The following is a 14,696-nucleotide window of genomic DNA, read 5'->3' as shown; positions in this document are numbered from 1 at the left end:
GAGGGTAATTTTGCATCCTGGAGAGATGCTTTATCGGGTTTTCTCTTATGTAGACGTGCCTGAAACTGAGCTGTGCTTCGCAGGCCTACTGGGGAAATGTCTAGATGGGTAAGAATTACATCAGCTCCTGCTAACTTCGTTTTGGCCCAGTCACATGTGCTTGGTCCTGCCCACTGATGGAATGCTACCCCAGAAAAACCACTGGGCCGAAAAAATAATATAAAAATTACCCTCTTGATCTACATGAAGTGCCTCCCATGTAAGAATTACATAGGATACCGATCTCCTTTCAGTAGCAGTGGAGGAATGCCATTTTGCTCTTACTTGTAATCAACTCTGCTCATGAGGAGCGTATGTGTGCATGTAAGGTACAGAGCAAAATGTTTTCTTTCAGCAAAGAAAAAAGAGTGAGTGTTTAGCAAGATGGCTGGAAAAATAATTAAGTAGAAGCACTCGTCTCAGCAGTAGGGGTGGTCACTAGAATTAAAGGAGAAAGTTAATGTACAGTCTTTCGTTTGCCAAAGAGCAGCCTTCTCCCATCTGAAAACAGCAAGCAATGTGGGAGGGGTGTTTGTACATATAACTCAAAATAATTACTGTTAAAAAAACTTCCCTTTTGTTTTTCTTGAATATTAATAAAACGTGACTTTGTTATATATCAAAGTTCTGATAAATAGAAGCAAAAAAACTGAAATACAGATAATGCCTCCCTCCATTTCCATCATCTTTTCCTTTTCAGTAAGTAAAAATGAAAAATGTTTGTAGTGGGAAGGGAATGGACAAGTATTTCTATTCTGAATGATTCAGATCAAATATTCACTCCCCCCATATGAAGACAGCAACCTTCCAAACTGAAAATGCACATTTATTTTTCCTCTTCCAGTTCTTAGTTATAAGTAACACTGGAAGACAAAGTGATTTGGGCTGGAGAGGAGTGAAGACAAACTGAATGTATCAGGGAAAGAATGAAAATGACAAGAATTGACTAGTGAGGGTGGAAGGCATTCAGAGTTTGATATTGGGATCACTCGAAGGATATTTGCTGCTCTGTTTGAAAACCTTTGGCCTCCAGTCAGTTGGTAAGAGGATAAGCCTGTTGGTGTGTAAACTGAAATGATGGTTCATAGCACCAGAGCCCATACTGAAAAGGAGTGAGGGGCATGGGAGTTCTCAGCAGCCAGTTCAAGCATGGTCAGGTTAATACATAAGCTCTCTAAAAACATTATGTGCAACTCTACTGGAACCCAGTGGCAACACTAAGGGGGTGGAGGTGCAGAACACACAGGGTATCACCCCAGAGTAGGGTGCTACACAGAGGACACTACACCCAGAAGGGCTGGCATAGCTACTGAGCAAGTGAGAAAGGGGGCTTCCCACTCACCCAGTAGCCACTCCTGACCCTAAACAATCCCTCCAGAGGCTGTAGCACTGCCCCTCCCCAATAGCAGAGGCTGCTAGGAGGTCAGCTGCCTTCATGGTTTGGTGAGACGGCAGCTGCACTGGACCCTTTTGGGGGGAGCCAAGCCTTTAGGGTTCAGTGGGGCTGCAGTCATGCTGTGCCCCGAAGGCCTATAAAGGGGCGGCTGCCTCAGCAGTGGTCAAGGGGAAGCAAGGCAGTTGGCCTCCCCCACACCATGTGATGCCAACCTCAGAGAAACTGCTGTTGGGACCCACCACCTTCATACTCTCAGGTCTCATTTAGACCACACTCAACTATCCTCACTTATAAGGCTCATACATTTTTTATGAGTGGAGTCCTAGCTTATGCTGTGAGCTTTGAAAAATCAGCAATAGATGTGATGTCAGAGAGAAGGTGCACCCAAATGGCATCATCATCCAGTGTTCTTGATTGGTCCCTCAGTTTCAACCCAGGGGAGGGGAAAGAAGGATGAAAAATGGAAGTGATGCAAGACATTTTGTTGCTTGGGGAGAGGAACAAGATGTTACTCACCAGTACAAATTGTATATTCCTGCATTTGGGGGGGGGGGGGGTATTGGACTGGATGGCCCTTATGGTCTCCTCAAATTCTGTGAGTCTATGGTACAAAGCACATTACAGAAATATTCCATGCATGATATCACTTTAATTGCCCTGGATCAGTGCTAGGGAATCCTGGGAATTGTAGTTTATTGTGGCACCAGAGCTCTTTGACAGAGAAGGCTAAATGTGTCACAAAACTAAAGTTCCCAGAATTCCCTAACATTGAGCCAGGGCAGTTAAAGCTGTCTTAAACTTGATTATTTCTGCAGTGTGTGTTTTAAACCTAGGATTCAATATCCCAACTGGGCTGGAAGCTAAATCTTAATTGTGGCATTATGAGTCCATGTTAACTGCCATAATTCTGATCTAGAATGCAATTTAGGGAGGTGCATTTAGAATTCTCATCCAGGGACCTATAGTGTGTCAGATAAAACTACAAATCCCAGTATTCCATGGGGTGCACCCATGGTATCATAGTGCTATAATTGTATAGTGTGAAAGGGCTCCAGGAACAGCTGTTAAAATCATGCAGGGCATGAGGTGATGAGAAAGTTTAGATTTGGTGTAGGACAGAAGCAGGGGAAATGTCCCCCCGGACCACATGTAGCCCCTGGGCTATTTTGTGGTTTCCCAGACTCTCTGGTGAGCAATTTCATTCCCCCACACACACTCAAAATGCCTCCTAGGGAATCTGGGAATAATTTAAGTCCCTTTTTCCATGCAGGGGAGGCCTTTTTTTTCCTAACAGGGATTGAGCTGGAGGTGACCCCTGTTACTACCAGGGTAATAAGACTAAGAGGCAAAAAGAACAGCCTTACAGAAAGAACAGCTTTATGTACAGGCTTAGTGGAAGTGGGTCTAGTAGTTGTGATCCTGTTGGCAACAGTATCATAGGACAGTAATTTCCAAGCTGTCTCATGTGGGAGACCAAACAACAGAAAAGATGGAAGGGTTTCTAAACAAACAAAACACTGACTGAGAAATTGGAATGGGGGGACCTCCAAATAGATAATTTTTAAAAAGTCTTAATAAAGCAGTAAATAATACAGTGAGAAACTGAAGGTCACAGAAACCAAAATACAATACAATATAAATCAATATCATAAAGTATAAAGCTAATACAAGCAATGTATAAGGCCTTATAAGTTATTATATTTATCTGTATTATATTGCCTATGGGTTTCTGTTGGTCAGTGACTGTAATAAAAAATCCTTGTATTTTGTTCATATACAGGCAAAGATAATTATATCCATAATGAAAATGGAATCATATAAACAGAATATCCAGATTGATTCAAATCTGTGTGTGAACAGAACCAATAAAGATATAATCCAAGAACTATCTATATGAATCCATCTTTCATTATGGAACTGCATATCAGGTTTTGAACTATTTATTGGTATTGCAGTTGCCCTTGTTTTATATATATATATTCTTTAAAGTGGTGGGTGGGGGTGCGTGCACACATGTGTGCACGCATATGTGTGTGCGTGCTTTCAGTTCACCTGTTGACTTAGGGTGACCCCATGAATTTCATAGGGTTTTCTTAGGCACAGAATATTCAGAGGTTATTTTGCCATTCCTTATTCTGAAATATAACCTGGTATTTGTTAGCAGTCTTCCATCCAAGTACTAACCAGGGGTGACCCTGTGTAGCTTCTAACAGATGAGATCTGATGCATTTAGTGTTATGTACCCATTTAAATAAATGTCTCTTTTTATATATGGTCCTACAACTTATTTTATCTATCTAGGTTGTATTGCCTCTAGGCTTCTTTTGTCCTGTGTCCTTTATGTTTCTCTCAGTATTATGCTGTCTTATTAAAACCCCTCCCTTTTTTTTAATGGTCTGTTTGGAGTTTTCTCCCCACACTGTTATCAGTTGATGTGGGGGGACCAACATGGTGTTTTTTGTTTTGTTTTGTTCTTTTAGCAATGCCAGTATGGAAACTGTTGGCACAACAATGCCATCACCATTTTATATTTGCAATTGTGTCCCTTAGCTTTTCATTCTAGCAGTTCCTGCACCTGTTATGCAGAATCGTATGATTAAATAGGACCACTAGTTCAATGATAGTACCAAGAATGAAATAAAAGAAATGTTCTCATTTACCCCGTTGTTTAGGCTAAGAAAACTAATTGAATAATGGGTGGGGAAAAACAGCCACAGAGCAGAACTGATACCTGGATGAAGGGATGAAAAGGGGGATTTACACAGTCATGAAGGATGGCACTGTTCTTCCAGGCATGGGATGACTTTAAGATGTACACAAAATATAAGGCCTTCTGTGATGGATTGCAGAATGCCACTGAAAGCAAATGAACATGGTGAATATTAAAGGAATGATTAATATTTGATTACGGAGGTTATTTGCAAGATGTACTTTACCAACAGCGTAGTATTAAGGGGGGATTTCTCAAACTTTCTGTGGAACCTTCTACAACTGTTTATAGATGGCAACAAAATCTATAAAAATACCCTAGAGGTTAGCTGAAGGAATTTCCCTCAGTGGACCTCAATCACGGACGTAGCCAGGATTTTGGGAAGGGGGGGTCCAGATTAAGTGCCACCATTATAATAGGGCTTGGTTGCGGTGGTGCAGCAGCATGCACCATTAATTGTATCTAACAGAAGGGGGGTTCTGGACCCCACAGACCCCTCCCCTTGGATACGGCCCTGCCTCAATCATAGCATTCTTACAACCTACTTGAGCTTTCAAATACTTGTGGGGAGACAGAGCTGTGTGTCTTGTTGCATGTCTCCTGCCTTCAGAATTGTTGTTTTGTCAGCATCATTGAACAAAATTCACTTTGAAACAGAAGCTGATCAGTATCTGTGTGTGAAACAAGAGGTGAGGACATCATCTTGTCTTTTATTTTAAGAAGCAAATGGTTCTATTGAGACAACCCACCTCCTTAGCACTTGCTGTAAACTACCTGTGGAAAAATGTAACAAGGCATTTGGAGTGGGGAGGAACCATGGACAGGACCAGAACTAAGGAGAATTCAAGCCCAGTGGGCTCATGGGACAGGAGTTCTAAGAATTAAATTACATTAACTTTACAGTTCCCAACCCTCCCCCCAACAGCTAGTTATATTCTCATTATAATACTTAAAAGTAACTATATACTTTCAAATTTTCAAAAATTACTAAAACAGATCCTTTTTAATTAATCTTCAAATGTGAGCTATAAACCATTGGTCTATGGTACAAAACACACTCCTTTCCTGGCCACTTTGCTCTCATCTCAATACCACCCACAAGATAGCATGAGGAAGAAGTATGAGACATGGAGTTTTAATGTTGTCTTTTACTTCTGAAAGCTTATTAAAGATAGCAGTAACAAGAAAGTCACCATCCCTCTTGTACATTATATAGTGGAATGTGGAACAATCGTTACTCAGTGTCACCTGCTATGTAACAACAGCAGTTGTTATTAGTTGTGGAGCATGCCTATGTAACTTCTAGATAGTGGTTTTAAAAAGTCTTCCTTATATGAATTTGGCATATACATTTTCCTCTTTTACACACACTCATAAACAAACACAATTCCCATATCTTTGTTGTATTGTAGTTCTTTCCCTGCACTCAAGAGGCACTCATGAATCAAATTTTCCACTTGCTTCCAGCATCAGAAGCAGCAGCTCCTCTTTGAAAGAATTTTGTTCTGGTAATATCAAGATGACAAAACTGAGGCTGTCATACTCCAGACACATCATGAGAAGGCACAATTCATTGTAAAAAAAATGATAATGCTAAGAAAGGTGAAGGGAAGTAGAAACAGAAGAAGGCTGAATGCTGGATGGATGGATTCTATTAAAGAGGCCACAGGTATGATTTTGCAGGAACTAAACAGAACAGTGGAGATCAGGGAGTCTTGGAGATATCTCATCCACAGAGTCCCCATGGGCTGAGACTGACTCAAGGGCAGTTAACAACAACAGACAAAAAATATCTCATTCTTCCCTCCCTCCCTCCCTCCCTCCTCCTCCTCCTCCTCCTGCCACAAAAAGTAATGCCTTCCTCCTCCTTAGCTGAGGTCCATTTCTCTACCTTCCTCTCAAATCACCTCTCAGTCCTGTGCCTGTGAGTTCATGTAGTATAATAGCTGAGATGCCAAACTACAAAACAGCACGAGCTTGGTTTGAATCCTGTAACCAGCATACAACTAATCACAGTTCCCTGCAGCCATGGTAAGGCACTTTTTTCCCAGCACCATTAGTGCACTGGTTATTCATCAAACCTGGAAGAACACACACTCTTATTTATGGACACCATTTAGTTTGGGGTGAGTTAAGTGCAGCTTTCCCAAAGTTGTGTTTGGAGCCCACAACCCCTCCAGACTCCCCATGTCACCCGTTTTCTGCCAAGACTTATAAAATAGCAACTCACCTTTTAAATAGCCACCCTGTACTGGTTAACATTTTTTTTAAATCACTTTTTCAATACTAGACCTGGCTCTTCTGGTAGTGCTATAATACTGGGACCATCATACAAGTTGGTTATTGGTTGGGTTTTTGGCATTCTTTGCCATTGTACCCCAGGGTAGAAAAGTGACATCCAAACTCATCACAGCTGCCTAACTCTAATCTAGGCTGTTAGTTTATCTGTGTACTGTCAGATGATGTAGATGAAAGTTTGGTGGGACAGAAGATGTCCAGGTTGAACAGCTTGAATTCCTAACCCTCCTTCAGGAAGAAAGTGCATGCTTCTGGGAGGTTGTGAACATGACATGACCATGGAGCTGGCGTGGCAATGACGGAAGTTACACATTGAAGGTACAGGCCTTAAATAGGAATGCTTTGACAACACATATTGATGTCTACACATAGACACCACCATTTGCCTGAGATTCTTGACAGGACAGGAATAGTGATGATTTAGCATCTCATATGGTGCATTTTTAAAAAGAACTTTCCAAAATGGGCACATTTTTCCATACATCTTGAGAACAGAATTAATTTTTGAGAGTTTTTAAAAATTAAAATAATACTGACAGGCTCATCCATCTCAAGACATGAAGAAAAATGTGAGCGCTCATGCTTCCTGTTTGGAAATGTGAGCCATGCACAGTGGAAAGGGACATAGGGTAATGAAGGACTCCAACCTTTAGCTTGCCAGCAGTTCAGCAAACCTGTAATCAAACTCCTAACTGATAGGTAGTAGGTTGCCATTTTTGTTAGCTTATTCTCCCTCTTGCATGACAACATGGATGTAGCTACTGAGACAGGAGAAATTGTCTGTCCAAATAAGAATTCTGCCACCCTAAATTAAATTTTCTCTCAGTCCCCAAATCCATAATATTGTAGTGACTTTAAAACCTCTGTTGAGCATGTAGAAATACAATGTAAGCTTCCATAGAAAAGGGGAAGCAAAGTTACCAAGGGAATGCCAACTTAGTGACTATAATAGTTCTAGTTGTGATTTTCATTGCTAGAAATTTTGGGATTGAAGGAAAATTTTATTGAGGAGGAAAAGTTCTTACTGGGTAGGTAATGCCCTGTATAACAAGCCACCAAAGATTCCAGGACTATGACTCTATCATGGTCTAATGAGAACAGAAAGACTGATTTCATTCAGTCACCCCTGATTATTTATATCAGTAGTGTGAAATCTCCAGTCTGTGGGCTGCTTACATTAAAGTCATAGAACCTCAGGCCCTGGGGTTGAATCTCTTCTAAGACCTAAGTACTATTAGTAGGAACTTGCAACTAAAACATGCTCCTGGGATATTTTTTGAACCTATCCTTCTGCCTTTGGCTCTGACTACCACTGAAATGCACTCACTTTCCCACCACCCAAAAAAGATCTCTGATATTGAAATCAGCTCCTCAGGCTGGCTCATGGAAGCTCAAAAAACAATGAAGTGGGTGTTCCTGAAGAAGAAGAAGCTCATCAAATGAACTAACTGTTGTGGGAGGGTGTATTGAAGAGGCTTGACACTTTCCCTACTGCCCTGCCTCCCATACACACACAGATATACACAGTTCAGATCACTTCAAAGAACCTTAGAAGTGGAGGAAAGGAGCTGGGTCCTCCCGCTGTCTCCCTGCACCCATTCCTAGCTGTTTCCTGTATTGCTTTGTGAATGAAAATAAAATTCTCCATCCTTACCTTCCTCCTCTTTCCCTCTCTGTGTGTTTTGCTCAGGACGTTATCACACAGGGAGACTTCCATCCTTCTCCCATGATTAATTTGAATTTAAAGTGTCTAAATAGCACAATTGGGGTTCACACCCCTGAGCTTTTCTCCAATCCTTCTCTCGCAAGTAAATCACAGTTGCCAGCCTCCCAGTGTGATAATCTCCTTACCAGTGTACTTGTCCCATCAGTAAAGCATCATGGAGCCACGATTTGGCAATAACGGGATCTTCTGTTATTGCCACATGGTGGCTCCATGATGCTTTACTGACAGGACAAGTGTGTTGATTGCAATTTACTGACGGAAGAAGGACGGGAAAAAAGCATGGGGGTGTGAACCCTGATTGTGCTATTTGGACTTTTTAAATTTGAATTAATTACAGGAGAAGGATGAAAGCCTCTCCGTGTTATAATGTCCTCACACATACCTTTCTCTCTAAGGTATGTGTGAATGAGATATAGAGAGGGAAATAGCAGGAAGGGGAGGATGGAGAATTTTATTGTATGGTATGAATGAGAGAAGAAGGGAGTAAATCTCTCCAATACCAGATGTAGTTTGCCTCCTTGTATCAGTGGTGGGCAGCCTAAATGAGAGGACATCATTGCACTTGTGTCCTCCTGGGATTCCCATAATGCAGCTGATTATCTAAACCTTATACAGAATGCTGAGCTATGGAGCGCTTTGGATTTTTCCAGCATAGTTCCTTATATGTTCTTATGAGTGGGAGAGAGAAAAAGAGAGTGAATGGTGTAGGTCTCTTTGTACGCATATGCATATCATGAGAGAAATGAAGTGGCTCCATCTATTGCCGTCTCTGGCCATCTTCCCTCAATTTTGGCCTTGACCCCCAACCATTATGTGGCCCTAAATGGTTTCCTCATATACAATATAGCCCTGATACTGAAAATGGTTCTTCACCATTGGTATATATTAAGCCCTGTATAGGGAAAGGAAGATGACTTTCAGGTTTATACTGAATTTACCAGTATTACTGCAGAACTGCCAAATAAAGATTCTTTGTACAACCTAGCAAAATACCTTCCTCTTTATATGTCCAGGCTAATTCACCTTGGAGATCTTCAGAGGAGGCCTTATTGATGACTGTAAGGGAATGTCACCATTCAACATTGTAAAAGATATGTCTTCTCAGTAGTGGCATCCACCTTCTGAAATGCTGCTGTTAAAGAGGCAGAAACTGTGGTGAATTTCATGTATCTTCCAAAAATCTATTTGATACTTTTCATGTCCATAATTGATTATGGCACCAATCCCTTTTGTTTTATTCCTTTTGCTCTGAGTTGACTATTTACTGTTATTAGGTTGTGTTGCATAGGTATCTTCACTGAGATTTTATATAGCAGTGTGTGAAAGTATAACAAAGTCTCATTGACTTACAGCTTCCCTTTCTAAACCTCATGGTTGTGTCATCTTTCCTATGATGAACTGGCAAATTTGATGCAGGGCAGGGAAGAAGTGGCACCTTGAGAGATTTATGGCCTACATCTTTGCTGGCCTCTGGGAGGATTCATTGATGCCTAGGCATTTTCTTGCTGGCAGATCAATCTCGGGAATTAGCTGAGATCTGGGAACACAGTGTAATTTGACTTGTACACTTAATGAAGCCAATGAAAGATGTTTTCTAGTAGGCTTCAGTTTCCAATAACCTGAATATTAAATAATAAATATTTGCCACTAGCCTTCTGTGGGTAGTGTTAATCTGATGTGAGAAGGGCTATTATTATTTTTTTGTTTAATATCCTGGAGTTAGATTAATTAGGAGACACTAACCATGTTCCTCTTCTGGGCTCTTATTAGATTGGCCATGACCCTTTTTTATTATATAAATGGCCTCACTTCTTTGCTTTAATCTAAGTTGAAATGAACCAAAGCTATCCATTTCCCATTTGCCCTGATATGCCAGAAAAAAAGCTTCTTGGAATCAGGGAATTTAACTGGAATTTAATCTGCAACATAACCCTCAGAGTGATTGGCATTACTCCGAGGGCCATTTGAAAAGCTGCCTTCACCAGATGTGACAGTGGCTGTGTTGTACAATGCCACAAGAAGGAATCTTCACCCTTTCTTTCTAAGTTTCCTCACGACACCATGTACTAGTATTTATCTGAAGGACTCATACACATCGCTTTAAGAGTGTAGGAACAGCCAGCTGCATCAAACCAAAGACCTATTCAATTCACATCCTGTTTCCCACAAGTGGCAGCCTGGCTAATATTAAACAGGTGAAGTGTGTCACTGAATACCTCTTAATGGAGAATAACAGCAAGAGAATATGATTGTAGGAGAGGCCAGCTTTGGGAATTCCAAAAATGGCTGACCCAACTACTGAGGAGAGCAGGAGGCTTGCTGAATTAAATTAATCTGATCCTACATAAGGTCCCTTCTTAATCAACATACATGTACAGTATATTCTTTTACATCCAAGACTGGGGGTCCTTTGGTTGTTCATCTCTCTTCAGCCCCAACCAAGATTTCTATATAATGGCCAGGGATGAGTTACATCATTGCCCAGTACTGTATTTAGAAGTCCCTCAGCATCCCCAACACAGGGCTGGCTACCTGCATGGGCAGCATTCATTGGGGAGTCAAGAGAACTGTATTTCAGTCTCTTTCCATCAAAAGTATTGTACTTATTTTGTTTAAAAGATGAGGAACTGAACATATGACATACATTAAGCTGTTTACATGAGAATGGATGATTTTAAAGAAAATGCAGTAGACCCTCCACATTTGCAGTTTTAACTTTTGGGGATTTGATTAATATGTTCTCTCTATAAATCTCTAGGTCCTCCAGCTCAACTCAATGGCCAATTTTCTCCAGAAGTTGTGCTGGAGGACTTAGAGATTCCTGGAGAGAACACTTCTCTAGGCACTTGCATGTCCTCCAGCACAATTACGTGGCCAGCTTCCAGCAGATGTTGACCATACAGTTGCACTGGAGGACCTAGAGATTCATAGAGAGGGGTTCCTTTGGTTAAAAAATAATCTGCTTTTTTCCTATATTTTTTCCACTTTCACAGCAGTTCTGCATCCCTAACCTCAGCAAATGTGGAAGGCCCACTGTATAGACAAGATGCCTGCTGTTTAAAAACATCAATGTATTTTATTTTTTACTCAATTATCATGTTGGTTGGAAAAAGAGGAACAAAATATCCACATATTCTCCCTCTCTTTCTCTCTATCATTCTTACATATGCATACACAGAGAGAGAGAGATCCTCATGTTCTTGTGCACATAAAACAATTTCTTGGTTCTCTCTTGCCACCTAAAACTCTGACCCCCACATGTACTGTATCACAGATTAAACTTCAGAGAATTAAGTAACCCTCTTGCAAATTGCATTGAGCAGAGAGCAGAAGACAAAGTGCAGGTCAAAAAAGCTTCAGCATAACACTGTACTACACAAATATGTGGATGGAGTTCTATTTTGGTATTTAAAATTTGAACTAAGTCCAGTGTAAGTAAGGATAGGTAGGGAGACTTCTTGGTTGTGTCATCTTGGTGGCCTCATGTCCTTTCCCTTGAGATGTCTCCAAATCTGGAGTCTTTGAGAAGAGGTGTATTTAAAAGACTTTCCAGTTTGGACTAATCCAGTAATGGCTGGATGGAAACAACTGTTTGATAAAAACAAAAAATGTCACTGCTGTTATTCTATATTTTAACTACATGTTCTGCCAGTTTTATTATGATATGCTCTTACTAACCCTGAATTATTGAATAAAAGTTTATCAGTTGTTATAAGTGATGGTCTTGTCATCATATTGTTGGGTCTTCCTAAATTGCTATCTTCAGTCACATTGTAACCAGTGAAGTCCACCAGCCACTGCTGCCCTCTCAAGTCACATTTCCTTTTGCTGGAACTGAGAGTTCTCAGACTTATTCATCCTTTTATTGTTGTTATTATGAAATCATGAGAACAATAGCACTCAGCCTGTCTCTTCTGTGCCATTCATTAGTTTCCCAACTTGTATCATAGTAGCTTATCTTATTTATTTCCTCTGTAAGGGAAGTAATCTCTTTTATGTTCATCTCCTCTTTGTAAGACACTTTCTGTCTGCCTGTAATCATTCTCATCATTTTGCCCTGAGTTTTTCAATATCCTTTCTGAGAAGGCTAACACTGAAAAAAAAATCACAAGGTTCTCCTTTGGCTCTTACCATTTATGGTAGCATTTTTGCTAAAAATGTTTTGAAGTGTGCTGGTAAATTTAATGGTTCTTATGCATATGACCATATTAGCCCCATCATAAGTGGCCCCATCAATGCATTTTCATTCCCAACAGCTGTCTTTAATCTGTGTGGTTCTTTAAATCCTAAGGGCATCTCACCACAGTTCTTTTTAGGAGTTTAACCAAATATACTGTAACTCTCTTTCATTGTGGATGAATTCCTCTTATTAGTCAAGAAAACATAAGCCAGCCCTCTGCATTTTCTAGCGTGTAGTTTAACAATAGACCACTTTTCAACTATCAAACAAGTCCTTCCTCTTCTCTTTATGGAGTTTTCAAGTGCAGCAAGACAACATTCTCAAAGTGAGCAAGTAAGGGAATGTGCTTGCGTTCATTATTGTATGGCTTATATTTACTAGAGGCTTTTTCAGAAAGGCTGCTCAGGAGTTTACTCTTTACAAAATGCCGATCACTTTATGCAGCACCCTGGACAGCACACTTCATTATTCTCATTGACTTGTACCTTCTCTTTCTAAACTGCAGTTCAGCAGATCTGATGAGATGATAACTTTGATTGAACCAGAGGACAGATGCTGGGAGCGGAGGAAGGGGGATTGGTGGGAACAGATTTGTCTTCTGCTTGCCTTTCCATTTTTTTGTGACTGGGAAAGCAGTTGTATTTGCTGCAATACCTGCTTGGGCCCAATGAACCAGCCAACAATTCGGAAAGAATTTCAGTCAACAGTGATTTTTAATTATTATCCTTTATAAAGAGCATCCCTTTAAAAAAATAGCTGCCTAACAGTGCCAGGTACAATTGTGGACTAAACTGTGGTCAGTCACCATAAGCCAGATTCTGTTATTAAACTCCACATAGATCTGCCAATTTAGAGCCTTCTGAGGCATGCTATGCTCAGAATCCCAAATAAAATAGCCAAGTCCAATTTGCATTATATTAACACAACACAGCAGAGACCTCTAAATGTTTTTAGTGATGTCCACGTCCAAGGACAGTTTTTCTCATTACAGTGACTGCTTGGTTTCCGGTGGAGTTTGGTTCCAGGACCCCTCCTACTGTGATATCGAAATCTGTGTATGCGCAAGTTCCTTTACATACATTGGTGTAGTAAATTACAAAATGAAAGTTTGCTTTATTTATTTATTTATTTATTTATTTTCAAGCTATGGGTGCAGGCTCCATGAATATGGAGGGCAGACTGTAGTCTGCTATTAAACAATATGATGGGGGTTGGGAGAATTTTCTTTGGTTCCGTTAAGATCTCTCCAGAGCAATACATTGCTTTTTAATGTCATTTACTCTGTGCTTTCACCTTGTCAGAACCATCAGAGCCTATCAAATAGAGAAGGAAGGAAGCCAGTTCTAGGAACGAGCAATCTGGAAAACAAATCAGTGTTGAGGGGAGTCTGCCAAAGACAACTCTAGCTTGCAATGGCCCAGCTGGGTTCTGGAGTTGCCCCGAAACTTATAATTCTAGTATGAAGAAATTTATTCACTCTTTCAGTAAGAAAGTTGCCCAAGTGAATCTCTCTTGTTTACATATTTAATGGGATGCCTTGTACTGAGTCAGGCCCGCACTCTGCCCAGAACAGTGATGATCAGCAACTCCAATTAGTGTCAAAAGTCAGGGGTGGAACCTGGGGTCTTATAAATACTGTTGCAAAGCAGGTGCACATTATCTTTTAAGTGCAGTTGTATTAGAAATATATCATCTTATAAATACATAGAAATGCTTTATCAAAGCATGCACTGCCAGCATGTTGTGCCTCTTCCTACCTCCTTTCTTGTTTTGTTGATATGATAGTCAGCCTTGCTCCCCATTGGGCCTGTCAGATTGTTACACTATCAAATTGTCCTCACATTACTGTGTCATACATTTTAGAAAGCATTGTTGTACTTGAAGAGATAACATATTGAAGAGGGAACTAACTTGTTTTCTGCTGCTCCAGAAACTAGGACCCAGAGCAATGGATGTAAGCTAAAGGAAAAGAGATTCCACCTCAACATTAGGAGGACCTTCCTGACAGTAAGGCCTGTTTGACAGTGGAACACACTCCTTTGGAGTGTAGTGGAGTCTCCTTCCTTAGAGGTCTTTAAACAGAGGCTGGATGGCCGTTTGTCAGGGATGCTTTGATTGAGATTTCCTGCATGGCAGGGGGTTTGACTGGATAGCCCTTGCGGTCTCTTCCAATTCTATGATTCTATGATTTGAAAGTGATTGCACTGAAAAGCAGGATGTAGACTTCTCACCTGCACAGTTATCAGCCCATCCTTATAGAGGTATGTGTTTAATGTCTAGTCTGTTGTCTTTTCCAGTCACACTCAGCAATCCAAGAAAATGAACACTTGGTTGCATACCATGCTGG

At 40.6% G+C, this 14,696-nt stretch overlaps 1 protein-coding gene across 1 annotated transcript in view; it reads left to right on the top strand.

Annotated features, from left to right (window-relative positions):
- Window positions 1-14,696, top strand: part of CPLX2 (complexin 2) — a 167,319-nt gene that overhangs the window by 79,722 nt on the left and 72,901 nt on the right. The gene's annotated exons all lie outside the window — the stretch shown is intronic.

Source organism: Sceloporus undulatus, chromosome 2 (genome assembly GCF_019175285.1).
Source record: "Sceloporus undulatus isolate JIND9_A2432 ecotype Alabama chromosome 2, SceUnd_v1.1, whole genome shotgun sequence".
Taxonomy (NCBI): Eukaryota; Metazoa; Chordata; class Lepidosauria; order Squamata; family Phrynosomatidae; genus Sceloporus; species Sceloporus undulatus.
This window is presented reverse-complemented; position numbering and strand designations above follow the sequence as displayed.